We start from the raw sequence: 21,076 nt of genomic DNA on the forward strand, positions 1-21,076 counted from the left end.
CCTATCTGCAGATTGCTCTTCAACAGTTCAGGAAAAATGTATGTTACTATATATAAATTATGTATATCTCAATAGATAAACGATAGATATCATGACTGACCTAGAAAGTGGGACGATTAAGTTTTTGTAGTAAAAACTGTAATTAAATGTTAGCATTTGGTGAGTCTGGATCTAAGGTGTCTAGTAATTTTTTGTACTATTTTTGCAAATTTTTATAGTTCTGAAATGGTATCAAAAATGTTAACAAAGGAAAGAAAGTGAAGGGGGATAGTGCTTAGCTGCCATCTTTGCTCTGTCTTGTTTTCTCCAAATGCCCCTCTCAGTTGGCTGAGGTTTCTGCTCTTTTGTGGATGTCTTTTCCTTAGACTGCCTCTTAAATCATTTTGTAGTTCCAGTGTTAGCAGAGGACAACTTGCCTTAAGGTAATTAAATAAATGTCAGGAGTTCTTCTTTTTCAGGTTCTGTAGGAAATCTAATACTGTCCATAAGATGTCTTCAAGTTCTCATGGCAGGGTAGGTACTCTCATTATCCCCCCCTTTTTTTTTTTGTTTTGTTTTGTTTTGTTTTGTTTTTTTGTTTTTTTTTTAAAGATTTTATTTATTTATTTGACAGAGAAAGAGACAGCCAGCGAGAGAGGGAACACAAGCAGGGGGAGTGGGAGAGGAAGAAGCAGGCTCATAGCGGAGGAGCCTGATGTGGGGCTCGATCCCAGAACGCTGGGATCACGCCCTGAGCCGAAGGCAGACGCTTAACCGCTGCGCCACCCAGGTGCCCCCTCATTATCCCTTTTGAAAACACCAACTTCCTATGTGGCAGAAACCCCATTTCACTTGTACCACTAAACTTTCCTATAACTGTCTTTATTCCTCTGTTCTTTGCCAACCCACATATGGAATTCAGCCTCCTTTCCAGGCTATCTTTCACACACACACACACACACACACACACACACACACACACACGGTGCCAAAAGAGATGTAAAATGAAGATGAGACATCCCTCATCGACAGTGCTTTTCTGCTATCATAGTATGCTCTATTAGGGATATCACACTGCTTCTATTTCTCATATGCTCCAGATTCCTGGTTGTCCCCCTCTTCCCTTGGATCTTTTCTCCCACAAGTTTACTCCTCCTGTCTTCTTTTGAAGAGCCATGCAACTCTATATTCTCAAGTCTAAACTGACATTTGGTTTCCAAAGCATCACTAATGTCTCTGCTACAAGGATGTCTTGATTCCGGCGTCTCACCTTTCAGCATAAAATTATAGGAATCCGTTCTCTTTATTCCATGTAGATAAGAGCTAAGTGGCATTTACTGAGTCATAAACTAATATTTATTACGCACATTTTTACTTAGGAAAAAGCTCTGGAACTTCTAAAACTCAGAGCTCATCTTGAAATATTTGACATTAAGGCTATGAGTAGAGCCACCTCTGCTAACTAGAAACACATAAGCAGTAAGAGCCTGGGATCTTCACACAGGCCACCTGCCTTTGTAGTTTCATTCCACTAGGCAAGTAAGTGATCCCAGGCAAGCTACCTGAATGTCCTGTGCCTTCTTTTCTTCCAGCGTTTAATGGCAATCACAATGTACCTACTGCACGGTCATTCACACAGGTGGCCATTGCAGCAATTTTATGGTAATGAACCTGGAGACAAACAAAATGGCCATCAATAAGCAACTCTTTTTTTTTTTTAAGATATTTTTAAATTTATTTATTCGACAGAGATAGAGACAGCCAGCGAGAGAGGGAACACAGGGGGAGTGGGAGAGGAAGAAGCAGGCTCACAGCGGAAGAGCCTGATGTGGGGCTCGATCCCACAACGCCGGGATCACGCCCTGAGCTGAAGGCAGACGCTTAACCGCTGTGCCACCCAGGCGCCCCAATAAGCAACTCTTTAACTAAATAATACTCCATGAAAATTCTGTAATACTCTGCAGTCATTACATGAATGACATATATTTTTGTTTGCTGATTTTAGAAAAGATTTGATTAAGGAAAAGAACTTTTTATATACATTTAATATCTAATATTAACTATCTATAAATATATGAATTACATATAAATATATGTTTACTATTTAATATATGCTAAATATAAATATAAATATATATATGTGTGTGTGTGTGTGTGTGTGTGTGTATACATACATTTAAATCTGGGAAGAACCACCAGAAATTTGATTACCTAACATTAAGGAACTGGGTAAAAAGGATCTCATTTTTATTTTGTACCTTTTCATACTATTCAGGTTTTCTAACCACATAATATGGTATTATTGTTTAAGTGACCAAGGATATATAGGCAGAGAAATTATGGGTAATTTTTATTTTATTTGTGGTTTACTACATAATAAAAAATCCAATATAGGTTCTAGTTATATATTATGAAAGAGAATAAATTATTAATAGCCCTGATGCCAGGGATTGGCTATAAATTGAAAAATGTTCTTGTGAGTTTTTGACATTTATAGGGATGAATGAAAATGAATGTGATGTATTGTCAAAAAGCAAACAAAAAATAAGAAAATGCATATGCATGCATTTAAATTACTTGGCACATGACTGGTATAGAATACATGTCTTATACATCTTTACTCTTGTTATTTCTGTTGTCCTATTGTTGAGGTGAACGTTAAGCCACAGCTGACATCAGTGTTTTAAACATGGGTAAACAGGGTGCAGCACTGAACAAGGGTGATTTAACATGGTAATGATTTCAAGAACACGGTAATCTTTAAAATATTTCTAATACAAAGCGAGGAGACTATTGCTTCGGGAAAGGAAAGGCACATATGATTTCTTCTCCTCCTATGTTGACTTAAATACTAAGTCTGTGCTTTGAGGCTTTTAAGAAAAATCTGTGACCTTGGAGCAGAGATAACTGAGTTTTGAATATGTTGAGGAGAGACTGATTCTTACTTCTCTCCCATCCAGGACTGTTACGTTTGTAGAGACAACTATCATGATAAAATTGTGCTTTCCCTTTGGTACCCTGTGCTGATGACTCTGAGAGAGATCAGTAATCAACACAGGCAAGGTAAGTCTATGGCAGGATGTTAAAGTGGGCATTTCTTGGGGCGCCTGCACGGCTCATTCAATGAAGCATCTGACTCTTGGCTTTGGCTCAGGTCATGATCTCAGGGTCAGTATTTTGGGCTTGTGAGATGGAGCCCCGTGTTGGGCTCTGCCCTGGGTGAAGAGCCTGCTTGGGATTTTCTCTCTCCCTCTCCCTTTGCCCCTCCCCACCACTCGTGCTTTCTTTCTCTCTCTAGCTCTCAAATAATAAGAATAAGAATATAATAAAGTGGACATTCCTTAAGGTGATGAACAGGGAGTTCAGCTCTGTTCCAGAATTAAATTCTTTGGTAAGAAACAGACTGTGCAGTAGCAGGTGTGTATACTAATAGAACGATTTTGGTTTTAATTAGCAGCATTTCCCTGCAAAATAATTACATATGTTGTTTACTCAACTTTTTTTTTTAAAGAGCCATTAACACGTTTGTAATCTCCTTTCTTCCCAGACTACACTTTAAAAGGCTTTAAAAACTTTTGTTTTCATTATGAAGGGAATACGGAATAGGAACTATGCTGATGGCAAATTTGTGTTTCCTACAGGATATTTCATCCAGAGATTCAAATAAACATGCTTACAGCCTCACAGGCAGAATTCACTTCGAATTTACAAACTTTTGGGGGCTTTTTATTGCAAAGAATTGAGACTTAAAACATGCAGCAGAAAAAATTGGAGATATCCACAAATGGGCATTACCCAAAAGAATCTTCTACGGCTGCCATGAGCTCTCAGGTGTGCCCCAGCGGAAGAGTGAGGGGCAGTGCATGATTCCGCACACACAGCAGGAAGCTGCACTGAGAGTTGCCTTCTGAACCAAGTAGTAGTTGATTGAATCCAGGCTTCTCCTATGGTAACACCCAGAATGGAAATACGTCTGGAAAAAGTTCTTGAGAATTTGCTATAAGGTCATCCTTTGAACTCAAGATCTTCTGTGCGCTTGTCAGGCTCATAGACTTTTGCTCCAGGGCAGAATCAACCTGACTCCCTTGTTTGAAGACTGAGCTATCTATGGGCAGCTCTTGGAATTGTGTTAAAGAAGGTTGTGTATCTCAGAGAGGATGCATGTCAGAAAATCAACTCCCTGAATTCTTCTAAAGACATAGTCTAGGAGGGTCTGTGGATATTAGCCTCTAACATCTTATGTTAATATGCACAACTTGACATCTGCGGATCCTGTGTCTCAGGGCTTCTGATTTTTATCTTCTATGGTGGAATAGTGAAATCACAGGAGCAGTCTTACTATGCTCATGTGGCAAGATAGCAGTCATTATGAAAAGAAGGAAAATGTTTAATTAGATTTAATTAGGAGTGTGAACAGAGAGATCATCTACATTATGTGCTTCCATATTCTAACTGTATGACACTATGTTAGATACGTAGAGCAGTTCAAAACTGGAAGAAAATGTTTGATAACACTAAGCCATTGATTTATTTTTGAGAAAAAACAGTACTGGGACAACTCTGTCAGACTGCATGGGGAAAGGCACAGAGTGTGACTGGCTGTTGAGAGGAGCTGTCATAGTTGGCTAGATCATGGTGTCCTTCTCTCAGAAACAAGGCCCTTGATCTGTCCAAGTCAGATATTCAAAAGCCCCAGCCTCACAATCATCAAACAGATAGAGTCCAAATGTAGTTTCACCGTATGTGCCGACTTAGCGATAAGCAGTGTGTTCGCTTTCATTGACTGACCACATTCTAAGGAAGAAGCTACTCCTGCTTTCTCACAGGGTGAATAGAAAGCATAGTTTAAAGGAGAATTATCTGGTGTAGATAAGCCACGAGGGTAGAGTCTACGGTAGCTGTGATCATTTTCCTCAAGTGGTGTTCCTATGTTGCACAGTCGCACATTTTCTTTAAGATCAAGCATCAAGTTATTCTTTACAGTTTAGAATCTATTGTAATTGAAGCAAAAGCATAAGACAAAAGTCTGAAAGGGCCTTGGGCAGCTGCTGCTTTACTGAAAGAGGTGATGAATCCATTAGATTTAAAAACTGCTCCCACTCCAACCATAGGTGCTATCTCTACCCTAAACTGAAACGCGGCCATTGCGTGGATTTCTGCCATTCAATAGATTTCTCTTACTCTTCAGGGAGTGAAGGAGCCTTTCACTCTGCCCCCGATACAATGTTGTGGATTAAATGTACCTAACACTTGTGAAACCCTATAAAGATGTGCAAAATTGAGGCCAGATTTTAAATCCATGAAAACAGGTCTTTCATGAAAGAAATTACCTGGGATAGCCTCTCATGTTTCTAATAGTTGCTTAAGTGACATAGTTTTGTAAATGAAAATAATGAAAGGCTTGCACACCAAAGGAAGACATCCTGGATTAAATTTATTGGAAATGTAAGCAATTTAATCAAGACATTTGATAAAGAGACTCTGCCCTTTTATGCGAACAGCTCTCAAAAAGGCTCAGGAGACCTGGTCTCCAGTTTTAGTGTAATCTTGGAAAAGGATGTGGGTCTCAGTCCAATGGTTTAAAACAGAACAAGAAAAAGAACATTGCTTGTAATTATGGTCTTTGAGATTTCTGAACCGCATGCAAAGATCCCAGATTACCCAAGATTTTTCTACCTCTTTTGGTAGCAAGCCTTTCTCCAGGAAGTGAGGGCAGAATTAAGCCACCATTTAGCTAGAGGATTCAGCTGTCCTTGTGTCTCCAAGAATTTGCTGGATGGAGAACGGGAACCATGAATCCATCCCTTTGCCTCCTTTGTACCTGACACAGTGGGTAGTCAAAAAGGTTTCGTGTGATTTATATGAAAACCTCAGCTGAATCTGTAACACATACCTAAATATAAAGAGAAATTTTCCTCTACAGTTAAAATCACAGATAGATACATGTATAATTGTAAAATCTTGTGGCTTTAGAATGCTAGAAAGGGAAATAACACTCAATTGGGTCCTCCTAAGAGGAATAAATTGAGAATGTCACAATTACCTAGTAAATCCTGGCTGTAGGCAGTCAACCTTGATAATTAAAGCCGAAATTTAGGCTTAATATGTGCCTTTTCTTTAGACATGCTGCAACATAACTTGAAACGTATCTTGTCAATAACGAAGTGTGAAGACTGCAGTTTGCTGGCGCATAATGGATACTGAATACACTTTGTTGCATAACCAAACCTTAGCATTAAAACGAGTCTAGATAATACTTAGAGCAATATTTGATTTGGTTAATGCATATATAACCCACTGGGTTATGCTACATTTTAGTCTAATTAAATATAGTCTTGTGCTCTAGTCTCACAAGAAATCATGAAAAAATTAATATAGTTATGTGTGGTCATACAATCTATCCATTTGTATTTCATTTTATCATAAGATCATTTCTTTTACTGTTTCAGCTTCAAAAACTAAGCTGGATTTTCTAAGTAGGGCGGTTAATTGGTTTGAGACTCCCTGGTCAGTATATTTACTTTAGCTGCAGACATCTTTTTCTTAAGAGAAAAAAAAGGAAAAAGAAAAATCTGACTCCAGAGAAGCTATAATTAAAACAGATAACCAGGAAAAAAAAAAAGTAAGGGAAATATAAATAGGACATCAATTTCACAACCAAATATAATTGCCCTGGTTTTTGTTGAAAAATGGTTTTCTTATAATGGGATCTATAGAAATTTCTAGAAATTCTTTTTAAAAAGGTCAATTTCATGGGGTAGGTAAAGTGTTTTATCTCTACAGGTTTCATCACTCTATGCTTCTGGAGGAACATCAAACAGTCTTCCAATTTTTAGAGTAATACAAACAAGCAAACTCAATCTGAATGGTTTGTAAAAATTTGGGTTCCTGAAACATGTCAGCAGAAGTACAAATGATTCAGTTTTAGGAAAATGCAGGCTACTTTCCTAAATAAAAATGTATTCGGGAAGGAGCACTTCAAAGTCCAAATCTGCCAATACCATTATGTGCTGGCTATCTATTACGTAGATGACATGAAACGGTTATTTGATTGAACACTTTTTGACACCTGCAACAGGCTTCTTTTTCTTCAAAGTTAGGTTAGAAATGCACACCGATATGCAGACGTGTACGTATCCTCTCTTGCACCTGGGGTGCTGATGGATGTCATAGTTTAAATAAATAATCTCCTAGTTTACTCCTTTACATTGAGGCTTAGGTAAGGAGTTAGAGTAGATTGGAGGGATTTTTTTCTTTCTTTCCAAGCAGGGAATTGGAAAATCTGGTTTTGTCTCATTTTTCCAGAGGAGGAGGAACAGAGGTATCAGTCTCTTTTATTTAATCTTTTTGGCATCATGAAGGAAAGGGAATGAAGGGAATAATGAAGATGTATAGAGAGAAGAAAGAGAGATAAGAGGACTGGTAAATTGGAGATCCTCTAGCCAATTCTCCTCACCTCCAAGGCTCCATGCAATCCATGAAGTATCCTGAGTACTGGCTGGGACTGGGTCAGGCCGTACCGCTTCCCTGTTGCTAACAGAGGAGATCAGAGGACTTAAGCTGCTGAAAGCCGACGCTGGACAATGTGGGGGACAGGTTCCCTAAATGTTTCTCATCTTTGCCATTCATTCCAGCATGCAACAAACTGAGGGCAGCTCTCTAGGGAAAAATGGGGGAAAGGTCAATAACGGAAACTTCATTTGTTATTTTTAAACTAGTCTTAATTAATATCGAATAGCAATAAAAAACAAATCAAATTTATAGCCTTTCTCTAGCATTTATTTTCAAAGTGGAGATTTGGGGAAAGTCCAGCCAATACAATCAATTTTACCTTTTTCCATATTTATACAACTGTGTTCCTACTCCATATGCAATAATGTCACTTTCCTTTTGTTTAATATCATAGCATTCTACATCATTACAGACAGAGAGATAGATATACTTGTGTTATTCTTTGTTTATGCATGCTAGCCCCCAATAAGGACATGATAGTCTTTTAACTATGTAAACTTTGTTTTAAAGATTTTATTTATTTATTTAACAGAGAGAGAGGGCATGAACAGTGGGGAGGGGTGGAGGGAGAGGGAGAAGCAGGCTCCCTGCTGAGCAGGGAGCCCTATGAGGGACACATTCATCTATAGATAGATATAGATACAGATATATAGATATATAATATACAAGTGAAGTTTCACTCTCACTGTATTTTGTCATGTTTTTGTTTTATCTGTTATTTTGTGAATTATCTGTTCACAGCATGAGCCAAAATTCTATTGTCAATGTCAATGTCAATATTTTTATTTGATACCACATTTTATGGACTTCTAATCACTTTCCTCTTAACTCAGAAAAATATAACCATTTGTTGGGGTCCTGGGATGGAGTCCCACATCAGGTTCCCTGCTCAGTGGGTAGTCTGCCTCTCCCTCTCCCTCTGTCTTTCCCCCTGCTTGGATGCTCTCTCTCTCTCTCCCACACATGGGCAAATGAATAAATAAAATCTTCATATATATATATATATATATATATATATAGCCAGTTCCTTTAAGATAGGCGTCTTCTAGCAAGTACAAAACAAATTACATAGAAGTATCTGGAAAGGATGCTATTTCAAGTGGCATTATATGTGTTTAATGGAATAGGATAAGAGTAGAACACCATACCCCTCACTCATCATCCATTGTCTCATTTAACAGCACAGGTAGAAGGTATTTTAAGAAGAGAAGCTGAGAGTAGGAGTAGACCATTCTATAAAGTACCGTCTTTATTTATTGAAATGATGCAATCCTTGTCCTATTACTACACAGACACATATATGATTTCTTATCTTACACAGCTTACATCTTAGATTTCTCACACTATCTGCCACCGCTTTTGTAGTTACATGCTTTCTCACCCTCATGAGGTGTTGTGACTTTGTGAGGTTTGTGTGTGGATGAGGGGTGAGGTTGGAGTGAACTGCAAATTTACAAGACAGCATTTGAAGAAGAGTCCACCTGTGCAGCTAGAAAAAGCATCTACGTTCACAGACATATTTTATAAGGTAACCAAAGTCAGTAATTTTGGCAAAAGCATCTTTGGCCTTTTCAATGGGTACCATGATTGTTTTTTCTAATGTTAAGTTGTTTTTTGTGTTGTTTTGTTCTTTAAGTAAACCTTACCCCTTAATGCGGGGCTCAAACTCATGATGATGAGATCAAGAGTTGCATGCTTACAAACTCAAACTGAGCCAGTCAGGTGCCCCTATATTAAGTTTAAATCTTAATTCCAGTGTAGTTAACATACAGTTAGTTTCAGGTGTACAAAATAGTGATTCAACACTTCTGTACATCGCCCTGTGCTCATCATGAAAAGTGCATTCCTTTATCCCTATCACCTGTTTCTCCCATCCTCCCACCCTCCTCCCTCCCGTGACCATCAGTGTGTTCTCTGGAGCTAAGAGTCTGTTTCCTGATTTCTCTCTCTCTGTTTCCTTGGCTTATTTGTTTTGTTTTTAAATTCCACATATTAGTGAAATCATATGGTATTTATCTTTCTCTGACTAGTTTATTTCATTTAGCATAATACTCTTTAGCTCCACCCATGACATTGTGAATGGCAAGATTTCATTCCTTTTTACAGTTAAGTAATATTCTATTGTATATATACACCACATCACCTTTATCCATTCATTAGTTGATGGACATTTGTGCAGTTTCTATAATTTGGCTATTGTAAATAATGCTGCTATAAATATAGGGGTGCATGTATCCCTTTGAATTAGTGTTTTGTGGCACTATTGTTTTGGTCAGGCCAAGCAGAGGCCTTGGTGCTGATTGGGGATGGGGCCTGAGTCTTAGTTACTGATTTTATTTTTAATAAGTCTACCTTTGTTTGTTACATTGGTTCCCCAATTCAAAAAAAAAGTAACTATGATCATTTCGTATACACCCAAAGTAATGCAGGGGCATATCAGGCTTTCATTATTATATGATAACAAAAGCTAGAATTGAATTAAACCTACCCAAACAGAAATCAAGCTTTTAACTTACTCATCAAGCAAGTTAGGTCACTCAATAACCAAATTAAAAAAAAAAAGTTGCGCAGATATTTTCTTTAATACTGTCAAAAGAAGACCATTTCTTTAAAATATTCACTATTTCCTTTGACTTATTTATACATATATAAAATTGTGTGTGTGTGTGTATGTGTGTGTACATGGACTTTTATTCTACTATATTGATACTCTCAGATTCTTTTCCAATTGCCGCTTTCTGTGTGAGAAGGTATGATATGAATCAAGCAGTGTGCTGATTGTAATTAATGCATCTGTAATTAATGTATTCCAACGGGTTGGTGTAAGACCCAGGTCCACGGCAGGAAACCAATCCCCTAGGAAAATGTGTTGGACAAACATGTCACCGAATTTAATTGGAAAAGGCTTTGTTTTAGAAACCAATGTTCCAGAAAATGCCAAATTAAATGGACAATTACTGTCGATTGCCTTGGAGATAGCTTTACAATTTAGGCAAAAGAACCAAAGAACAACTTGTTCTTTACAGAGAAAGTATCTGATGTGTCTTCAGTTATACACAAATGCCATTAACAACCCCAGACAAAAATATAAAAGATCTGAATTGCATGGTAGAGTTAAGGCAAGTAATCTGAGAAATACGAAGACAGAAGTCTAGCTTGAGTAAACCAACCCCTTATCTTCTAATGTATTTACATCTGGAAAGATAGGAACTCTTCCTTTTCAAATAATCAGAAATAGTCAAGCAGACATAATTGCTCTGGATAATGGTATCATTTTTCATTCAAAATTTCTTTCCAGCTCCACAACTGTATCCACACACAACTGGGAAACAAGTTTCCATCAAAGACTGACGGCTCAGCTGAGTGCGCCAATCACAGGGCCCTGTATGAACGTATGGACTTACTGATTCTTGTGAAGAGACAGTTTCCTGTCATGTTCAAGGGTAAAATGGGCAGAATAGTTTGAGATCATCTACTTGTCATGTGCAATCTTCAGATCTCTCTTTCCCTCCGAAGCTCCTAACAGACTGATCTATGCCTCCCCTCTCTGCTATATTTAATTACATGTTAGTGTATAGTATCATAGTTAAAATTTTGTATGCACTTTATCTTCACCAACACATACATCAAGTTAGAAACTTCTTTCTTCCTTCTTTAAATATCACATGCAATAAAAAGTGTTGGCTACCCATATCATACTACAAGTACAATCAGCACAGATAGACCAGAATAAAATGAGAAACGGGGAAGGTGAATTCCTACAAAATCAATAAAGGAAAGCATTCCCTTTATCAAGGAAGAAGAAACATCATACGAGGACAAATACACTGGAGAAAGGAATATGTTGAATATACTTCAAAGCATAGGGAAAAAGGTGACTGAAATCATATACCACAGAACTAGAATCTAGAGAATTCTAGATCTCTAGCAAAGAGAAGACTTGAGCCTTGTAAATGGCTGCAGGAACTCTACAGAATAATGGCTTCACCCTCTCCTGGGCCCTCCAAACTCTACAAAGCACATGTCATTGACAAACTGAAGACCACAACCATACAATCTAAGGTTTTTGGAAAATGTAATTATGGCTTTTCCTCTCATTGAAGGGGAACTTAGAAGGGAGTGGCTGTGATATTGGGTTGACAACTGACAATCACAGACAACTCTTTGGCCTCAAATCAGATGGGTTAAAAAACTTCCATAAATAGGGAAAGAGTGAAAAGAGACAAACTTTAGAAACTAAACTGAGATGAACAGGATTTATACCCCCTAAAATAGCCAAGAAGTCATTATGTAAAGAAGTAATGTAAAACTTAATAGAAGCATTTAATGTTTGGAGGAGCAAACAGGAGCAACTGGAAAATAGAGTTGAAAGGAAGCATTAAAGAATTAACAAAATCTCACAAAATGGAAGGGAAAAGAGAATTCAGGTGTATGTAGGATCAATATTGTATTAAACTTAAAATCAAATTGTGGGGCAAGTAGGGCTATAACAGGGATAGATTATGTTGAATTTAAAGAGGTGTTGTTTGTGTTCAATCAGACTGAGTTTGGAGAATTTCATATAGGGAGGACCAAGGAGTGAAGACATTTTCCTTTCACACAGTGTAGAAAGATGTTAGCTTGTGATTAGGAAACACACACACACACACACACACACACTCTCAAAGAACGAGCATTTCAAAATACACCCCCAAACTCAAAGTCAAGGTGAAGTAATTAGGGATACAAAAATTCCTGCACAAAACAAAGTGAGAATATGGAAGGCATTTTTTTGGAGGGGGGCTATAAAAGTGGGAATAGAAAGAACCATAAATTTACCTTCATGAAATTCCAACTATATACAGTGGTTCTGTAAGGCTATGGCAGATATTTAACAAATAAATATCTCTATTTTTATGGAGATAAAAATCTCTATTTTACAGACAGAAAAGAGAGAAAGGTAGTACAGATCCACAGGGACGTCCTGATAAGCACAACACATGGGGGTGGGGGGGCTATTTGCTCTTCCCTCCTAGATCTGTTTTTAATTAAGTTCTTCGTACTACCGAATTATCAAATTAAGCAGACGTTGTTCTGCTGTTATATCATTTTTAAACATGACTTTCTTTGTATCCATACATTTGTTCTGCAGTTTCCCAATTCAAATTATTTGAATCGGTGTTCCTCAAACAGCTACACATCTTTTTCCAATTTTTACTTGTTATTAGTAATGATAAAACAACGAATGAGTTAACAGAGTGAGAGCAAATGAAGAGTTAGTCTCAAGTCCTCCTAAAGGCACTGGTTATTCTCATGTTTTAATATAAATGGTTTTACTTTATTTTTTTGGTTTTGTTCTTGCAGCTTCTTCCCTGACTCCCTTGCTAGTATTTATACAGGAACATCTAAGTTGTTTGCCTTCAGAATGGCTCTTACTTACTTCTCTTCTGTGTGGGAAGAACACAGTACTCACATTTTTCTATTCATACAGTTTTATGTATTGGCCATTATCAAGTTTGATGCCATTCTCATTTTTTTCGTGAGCTGTGTCTAAATCATCTGAATGTGGACCCTGTTCTCCACTACTTTCTTCTCCCAACTTAGACTCCCGTGACTCAGCAGCTGACTTAGAACGGGAAATTGTTTAGGGCATTCAGGAAAACCTTTCACGATTGAAGATTCTCTCTCTGTACACAGAGCCTGTGACCAGATCAAAGCAGAGAGAAATTAGCAATCCTGTCTAGACAGTTTGGTACTTGACTCTTTCCCGGGCTGTGGTGTCCTCTATAATTTCGTTAGTTTTTTTTGACAGGCAGAACACATTTTGCTACGTGAACACGTTCCCATGGACACTCTGTGCAGGTACAGGTGCAGGCAGATGGGCTTTGGGCTGGGTAGGAACAAGTAGTGTGTTTAATTAAAGTAGCATGGGCTGTGAAGAGGGAAATTAGCTCACGGATCATTTTAATAACCTGATAAATCTAAAATTACACACACAGCAGGTTGAGGGGATTTATAAAGATGGCCAAAGATTTTATATACCATGTAGTCGGTGGGTTTCCTATGGATACAGTTGGATTAAAATATTATGCATTGTGTGAAGAAAATAGCCAAATCTTGAAAATTTAAGCTAGAAGTGAGGTTCTAAGAAATTTGTTTCAGGAAAAATCTCTAGAGGAAGTTGAGGATATCCTTGTTCTTGATCCATATGTCCGTTAAATGTTAACACTGCAGGTCCAAATACTACATTCATGTAAATGCTTCTGTGTATGAGAAACATTTAAACTGCAGTCATTAAAACTGGTGGCATAAGCTCTTTATTTTTAATATCTCAAAAACAAATAGAATATCCATTATTCGTTCCTTATTCACTATTGAATTATGTTCATTTATTTATTATGTTCAACTATACCAGGCAATTGGCAACATGTTGTAAACATTTTTTTAATTCATGAGAATGAACAATTTATACATATATTGGTAATTTGCACTTTTTTCCCTAAGAATTGTCTGTTTATGTGCACAGAGTGGTAGGATGTTTCTTATTAATCTGTGTGACTTTCCACATGTGTAGCCTTTATCCGTGATATTGGTCCAAAGAATTTTTTCAGACTGATATTTGTTTTAGTAATTATGCAATATTTGTTATCTTTTTATTCTAAAATACCCATCACTAGTAATAGTCCTTTTCATGTTTAAGAAGTTTTCTCCTCTGTGTATCAGTCCTGGTCTCTCTTCTTCCACTTTTTAAAATTCTCCTTTGTTTTTCTATATTTTAAATGTTCATATATACGCTATTAAGAGCAAAGTTGACTTATATTATTTGCAAACTGCCACTTTTTTCCAAGATCACATGTAGAAAAATTAACTCCATAATCTTAGATTTTTAGATTTTGTATTTATTTGTTTTTTTGTTTATTGATTTTCAGTAGGCTGCATGCCCGGCATGGAGCCCAATGCAGGGCTTGAACTCAGGACCCTGAGATCAAGACCTCAGTTGAGATCAAGAGTCAGACTCTCAACTGACTGAGCCACCCAGGTGCCCTGAGATTTTATATATTAATACAAAAAGAAAAAAAATCATTTGTTCCACTTATTATTCTTCTTGTTTTGAAGACCAAGCATCCTGGCCCTCTGTGGAAGTTTACATGTAATCTCTACTTTCCTTTACATATTATTCTTTTTGTTTTAATGCTAGAAGTGAAACAATGCTGTTAACTTTTTCTTTTGTAAAGACACAGGACCATCATACAGCTTTAGCTAGCTAACCTGGTTTTCAGCTTTAGATCAGGATTATTCACAACTACGTAATGGAAATAAAAATATTGAAAGGTGAATACTGAAAATTCCTACTCCTTTCCGTATCTGCATGCATCGTCTTCCGAGCTTCTGACTGGGATCATTTACAAGAGACCGAATTGGAGATGTGCCGGTGAGGAGCAGAAGAAAAGAGTGGTGAATAGTTGGGTGGGAGGAAGATCAGAGGCGGGCAGGGCAGAGACAGTTTAGGGAACAGAAGTGTGAATGAGATGATAAAACATTTGGGAAATTTTCTGCTGTGTTGTTTGTCACATTTCATGCCTTGCAGCCTGTTCAAAGATTTGCACAGTCGGTGGAGGAAGTAGCTGGCCTGGTTCCCACTGAGCACAGAATTGAGAAGGCTGCTTGTTACATCACCAACACATTCAGTACCTGAGACAGAACTCCGTCATGTTCATAAGCTCTTCTCATTATTATTAGACATTCAGATTTTATCTCATAAATAATAGTGCAATAAACATATTTATGAATAAAGTTTTTTCTTTTATTTTAGGATAAATAAGATTAGTACTTTCTCCCATTCTTTTTAAAAAAGATTTATTGATTTATTTATTTTAGAGAAAGGGAGAATGAGAGGCGGGGGGGAGGGGAGAGGGGGGAGAGAGAATCCTGAAGCAGACTCCTCACTGAGGGTGGAGCCTGACTTGGGGCTCAATCTCATGACCCAGAGATCATGACCTGAGCTGAAACCAAGAGTCAGAGGCTTAACCAACTGAGCCACCAGGCTCCCCTCACATTCTTATAATACGTTTTCCAACTACTGGTCTAAACAGTTTACACTTTGTTGCATTAATGACTTCCAGAAAGAAGTACTATTTACACTACCAACAGTGATACATGAATATAAGAATTTCAGTAAAATCTAGAAAAGCAGAAAAATATTGTTAGTATAGATAGGCAAATAGTTTTGTTATTATTTTACATTTTTATTTGTTTAATGGGTGTTTTGTTTTTCTTTCATCTGTGTCCTCCTAATTTAAACTCTGCTTGTTAAATATATTTTGCTGTATTTGATACTACTTGTATCTCCTCTTATGGAAATAGTCATTTAAAGTCATATGCCAAAAAATTTTTTTAATTTAAAAATTAAAAAAATAAATTCATGTGCCTATTTAACTTATTTATATTTTAATCACTTAACTTGAAATAAAATATAAGAGAATAAATATTTCTCAATTATAATTCCTACAAACATTTACCTTAATATAGTCTTCTTTAGATCACATTAGGCATGTCATTCACATTAAAATAATATCTTATTTGTTTATAGATGTATCTATTGTTCATTTCCCTTGAGTATATTTTATCTCAAGTATGTAAAATTGTATACAATATTACTTTTAGAAAGTCAGGCATATCTACCTTACCCTGAAGAAAAGCTGGCTCCGTACTTCCCAGTAAATAATTACACTCAGGTTTGATTCCGTTGGAACATCCATGGCCTCCTGGGGAAGCATTAGGACCCGGTGGTAACTTGATGTCCCCTTTGTGATTCTGCAAAAGCCACACCCAGTAACAGCTGGGTCTTTTCTCAGTTCCACTGAGTGGCTTATTTACCTAGAGGAGGAGAAAGAAATAGAGATTGTGGTCAAAAAAATCACTATGGTATTAGAACAGGGAGGAGAAGGAGGGAGTATAGGTTCTTAAGGAGTGAAACAGAACAATGAGAATAGGTGGCCTCAAGGTAGAGTCATTTTCGTGGGGTCTTTCGAGAGTGATAGGTTTGTCTACATCTATGGGGGTTTTGGCCATCACTGTATTTTTCCCTCAGCACATGAGAGGTAGGAATGAAGTCTTTCCCTCTCTCTGGAAGGAAATCCCAAGGTACTTCCTCTTGGGACTGAGTTCAGACTCACAAGTTGCTATTGTGTGTTTTAAGACTGTTTTGTTTGCTTGTTCGCTTGCTGTTAAATCTACTTCATTTTAACAGCACATCACTTCTGACACAAGCAACTTAATACATCTTTTCCGGTGCCTTGGGGCAACTTTCTCCCCCGGGTGCACCAAATGTTACTGGACCATCATTCTAGGGATGCAACAGCTCTTTGAAGATTTAATGTTATCAAAATTTCATTTTGTAACTGACTATGAGCTATCTTATAAGCGATTATAGGCTTTGTTTCTGTTTTCTTCAACATTTTTCTCTTGCCAAGAAAACCTCTCGCCTGTTTTTAGCATCTTATTTCACCCATCTTATTTTGTATAAGTTATTTGCATGTCTGTCCACATCTTTGGTGAACCTTAATAGAATTTTTCTGATACTCCTGAGACCACATAAAAGGCATCTCATTTTTTATGATGATCTCTATGGCTAAAGTAATCTCCATGCCTAGAAATCATATCAACCAGGTCATATTCTATAATAAGCTTTCTTAGTTTTTCAATTCTTCCAACATAAATCCACAGTCATATGGATGTGTAGCAATTTCACACTGCCCCGACATTAATCAATCCATTCCAAGGCTAGCGATGGATGGATGGTGAAGTTTAATGGCACCCTTTACTCCCCCAGTAAGTGGTAGATGAAAGAGTGACAGGCCTTAGCAGTAGAAAGCATTGATTTTTGTTTGTTTGTTTTCCACCTAGTGAACTTTCCCATGCACAGAGCCCAAATTTATTCTCTTTAGAGAGATTTTCCTACAGATAGATACACTGGGCTAGAAAAAACGTGATCCCATTCAAACCCTGCACACATATGCATGCACACACACGTACACACATAGAACACACACATTTTTAAATTTTTATTTTGATACTGATATTTCAATGTGGGGATACTGTTTGAGTGGATACGCCCATCTGCCTAAGTATTCCTGTCCCACTGTGGAAATGGCTTATTGCTACACAAACCTTTCATATCATTGAGTCTTGGCTCTGCACGTTGACCCTATAGCCAAAGCCCAGAATTCTAATCTTGCCTGTCAATCACTTTTGCGGTGACTTGGGGCAAATCATTAACTGTCTTTGTATTGCTTGGAAAAATATGAATTTCCGGTGACAGGTAATGACTCTGCCACAGTAGGATTACTTAGCAGGAATGCTTCTAAGCCTCAGTGTCTTCCTAGCCCTTAAAAGGAGATAAAGATATTGTTAACAATTAAATAAGGAGGCCATCAGACTTAGGTACTCTCATGCTCTAGTGGTCTATGTGGGCAAACCAAATCTAGTCCTATAAATGTACACAAAAGGTCATACAATTGAAACTTTGTGACAACCAATTACAAACGGTTAACTTGGCTTCAAGTAACAGCCAATAGGTAATGTCCTTGCTTTGCTGCCTTTTCTCTATAAAAGTCTCCCCCCAGCTCCTGACCAATTCCGGCGTGGCCCAATTCAAATCCATCTTTGCTCAAATATGCTCTTAAACATTTTAATATGTTCAGTTTACATTTTAGCAGTCCCCAACGTGCAAGTGAGTGTGAGAGCCCCACACAAAGTCGTCACCTAGTAAATGCAAGTCCTGTAACATAACACACACACACACACACGCACACACGCTCATGCACACACACACACACACACATGCACACTTTAAAATACCAAAATATCCCACAAGGCTAGGTGGGTCTGTTCACACAGGCAAAATGCAGTGATGACATTTAGAATAATATCTAAAAATGTGTAAACCTCGAATATGATATCCTTACCCCTGTAAGACTTAGTTCTACCGGAATATAATAATTTTTAAAATTGTAACTTAATCCAATTTCTCTGTTTCTAAAATAAACCCTTGCTACTTTCCAATTTTGGCTTTGGGAGGTAATCTGAAATCGTTTTACTTAAACTGCAGTCAGGGACGCAGACTCATCCAGATATCTTCTGATCGTGCCCAGAGGGATGTCAGCATCAGCTCTGCTGCTGGATGGGGGCCTTCATTTCCTAGAGTAATATTCCTTATTTCATGCAACTCACTCTGCCTGATGCCCATGTTCTCGGACCTGGTGCTGTTGGATGGAAATCAATGCTGCTGGTACATGGAGTTGGCATGAGGGGATCTGATTTATTTTTTCTGTATTTATTCCTAACAACAGATTACAAATGGTTTATACTTTATAATTATGTCAACACTCACTGCTGGATGTTTTGAAATATTTTTATCAGCTGCACTGTGGCCTTTGTCAATGTTCTTTCCTGGGGAAGCTATCAGGCATTTAATGTGTTTGTCACACATTGCATGCTTTAAAATTATTAACCAAGACTTTTTTTTTTTAAGATTTTATTTATTTGTCAGAGAGAGAGAAAGAGCATGCACAAGCAGGGGGAGAAGCAGGCTGCCCACTGAGGGACTCGATCCCAGGACCCTGAGATCATGACCTGAGCTGAAGGCAGACACTTAACTGACTGAGCCACCCAGGCGTCCCTAACTAAAGCTTTCCAGGAGAGCATAATGTGCTCTGATTAGCTTAAGCTAATAATGAAAGCAAAAACAAAAACAAGAAAAAGAACCACAGAAATGCTCATGGTCTTCAGAATAAAATGAGTTTTCTTAAGTAAATTTGAAAAATATTTTTATGTTAATCCTTTAAAGTTATAAATAGTTATCGTGGTAAATTATGGAGACATCTCATTAATTCTAGGGTTTGTTAAAAAATAGTCATAATAAATCTAAAAGGCATAAAATGATTTATACATTATTGCTTGAAATTTTTATTGCATAATTGAAATTCCGTGTCAGCCCCAGCATACTTTTAAAATTTCTGTTAACATGTAGACATATAGAGTCCTGAGTGGCTCAGTCGGTTAAGCTCCTGACTTTTGATTTTGCCTCAGGTCATGATCTCAGGGTCATGAGGTCAAGCCCCGCATGGGGCTCAGCTCCAGCTGTGGTGCTTGCCTAAGATTCTCTCCCCGTCTCCCTCTGCCCCTTTCCCCACTAAAAAAAATTAAAATTTCTGTTAAAATAGAAAGACTTATCAGAAAGTCTTTTTTTTTAATGTCTTCTCACTATGTGTTTACTGGTTCTTTTACTTCAGGTTAACTTTCACAGATTTCCAGTTTTTGTTATTAGAGACAAAAGCAGATCAGATATAAAATATTATGAGGTAACAGCATTTTAATAAAACCACTAGTCTTGATACAGAGTTACGCAATAAAGTTCTGCTGTTCAGACGATCACCGTACCTACAATTTGAATGGCATTTTAAATTTAAATAGTCCCATGAAGACATTTGTATTCATAATATAGAATCTCATAAAAGAGTGAAGGAAGACCTTTTCATCCATAATTTAAGAAAAAAATGGGGGGAAAATGAGTGATTTTCTCATACTTCCTTTCATAATCCCTGTGTTGCAATTAAGTTCAGGGAGTAGAAAAGGGGAGAATTTTTAGCCAGTACTTGAGAAAAATTTGAAGTTCTTTCTTCAAATACTAATCAAGTTGTCTTTGATTACCCTGGGAGTGTTCTGTTTTGTTTTTTTTTTAAAAACATATCTGTAGTGCTTCACGTTGATTGCATTCACTCTCAATGCACTGAATTATAGTATTTGCTTTTTTAGGGGAGACGTTACATTTTCATTTAGATTTCAAATTGTTGGAGTAGCCTTATAATGATTTTGACACAGACTCTCAATAAATATTTATTGTTTTTTATATTTCTTTAATACAGTCTCATAAGTTCACTAATCTCTCAAATATTTCATGCATTGGGGAATTCAAAACTGTTTTGCCTTCATTTGTGTTGAAAACATGATATTACAATTTTTAATGGAGCAGGACCAGAACAAGTATGAACTACCAATGCAGTGGGGGGGCAAGAATTATATTATACAGGATCCTTACACACAATCTGCTAGAATTAAAGTAGTTTCTCCTGCAAAACTCAGTAATAATTAATTAATTCAGAGTACAGCAATAATTAAATGTCATTTTTCATCTCCCTGTCTGAATGTCAGTGATTAAATAGGGTTCTAACTCTCAAAAATGTTAAAAGTTAATGAAAGGTAGTACTTTTATTTACTAAGGGATCCAACTATTTGAGCTAATAATTACACTTCTGAGAATTTATCCTGAATAATAGAGAATCTCAAAAGGAGTTTTTAAGACTCTTCATTGCAACATTCTCTTATAACAGTAAAACAAATTGTACCTTATGAATATTATAGGTGGATTTTCAACATCTATCCTAAAAAATAAATTAGCAAGACAGAAGTAGAACCCTTTGTGACACTGTGGAGTTCATACTCCGTTTACTGTTGGCCTGTGGACTTATTTTATGTGAACAATATATTATACATAAGCCACTATTATTTGGGTTTTCTGTTAGATGACCTGAAACAAATTCCTTTT

At 37.1% G+C, this 21,076-nt stretch overlaps 1 long non-coding RNA gene across 1 annotated transcript in view; it reads right to left on the reverse strand.

The window, feature by feature from the left end:
* Window positions 1-612: 612 nt before the first annotated feature.
* The window catches only part of LOC123001304 (uncharacterized), a 72,162-nt gene continuing 51,698 nt past the window's right edge, over window positions 613-21,076 (reverse strand). The window contains exons 2-4 of the long non-coding RNA XR_006410055.3: window positions 16,158-16,347; window positions 7,436-7,638; window positions 613-1,650 (exon numbers count right to left, since the gene is read on the reverse strand). This is a non-coding gene — a long non-coding RNA (uncharacterized LOC123001304). The remainder of the gene's footprint in view (window positions 1,651-7,435; window positions 7,639-16,157; window positions 16,348-21,076) is intronic.

This window comes from Ursus arctos, unplaced genomic scaffold, assembly GCF_023065955.2.
Source record: "Ursus arctos isolate Adak ecotype North America unplaced genomic scaffold, UrsArc2.0 scaffold_7, whole genome shotgun sequence".
NCBI lineage: Eukaryota > Metazoa > Chordata > Mammalia > Carnivora > Ursidae > Ursus > Ursus arctos.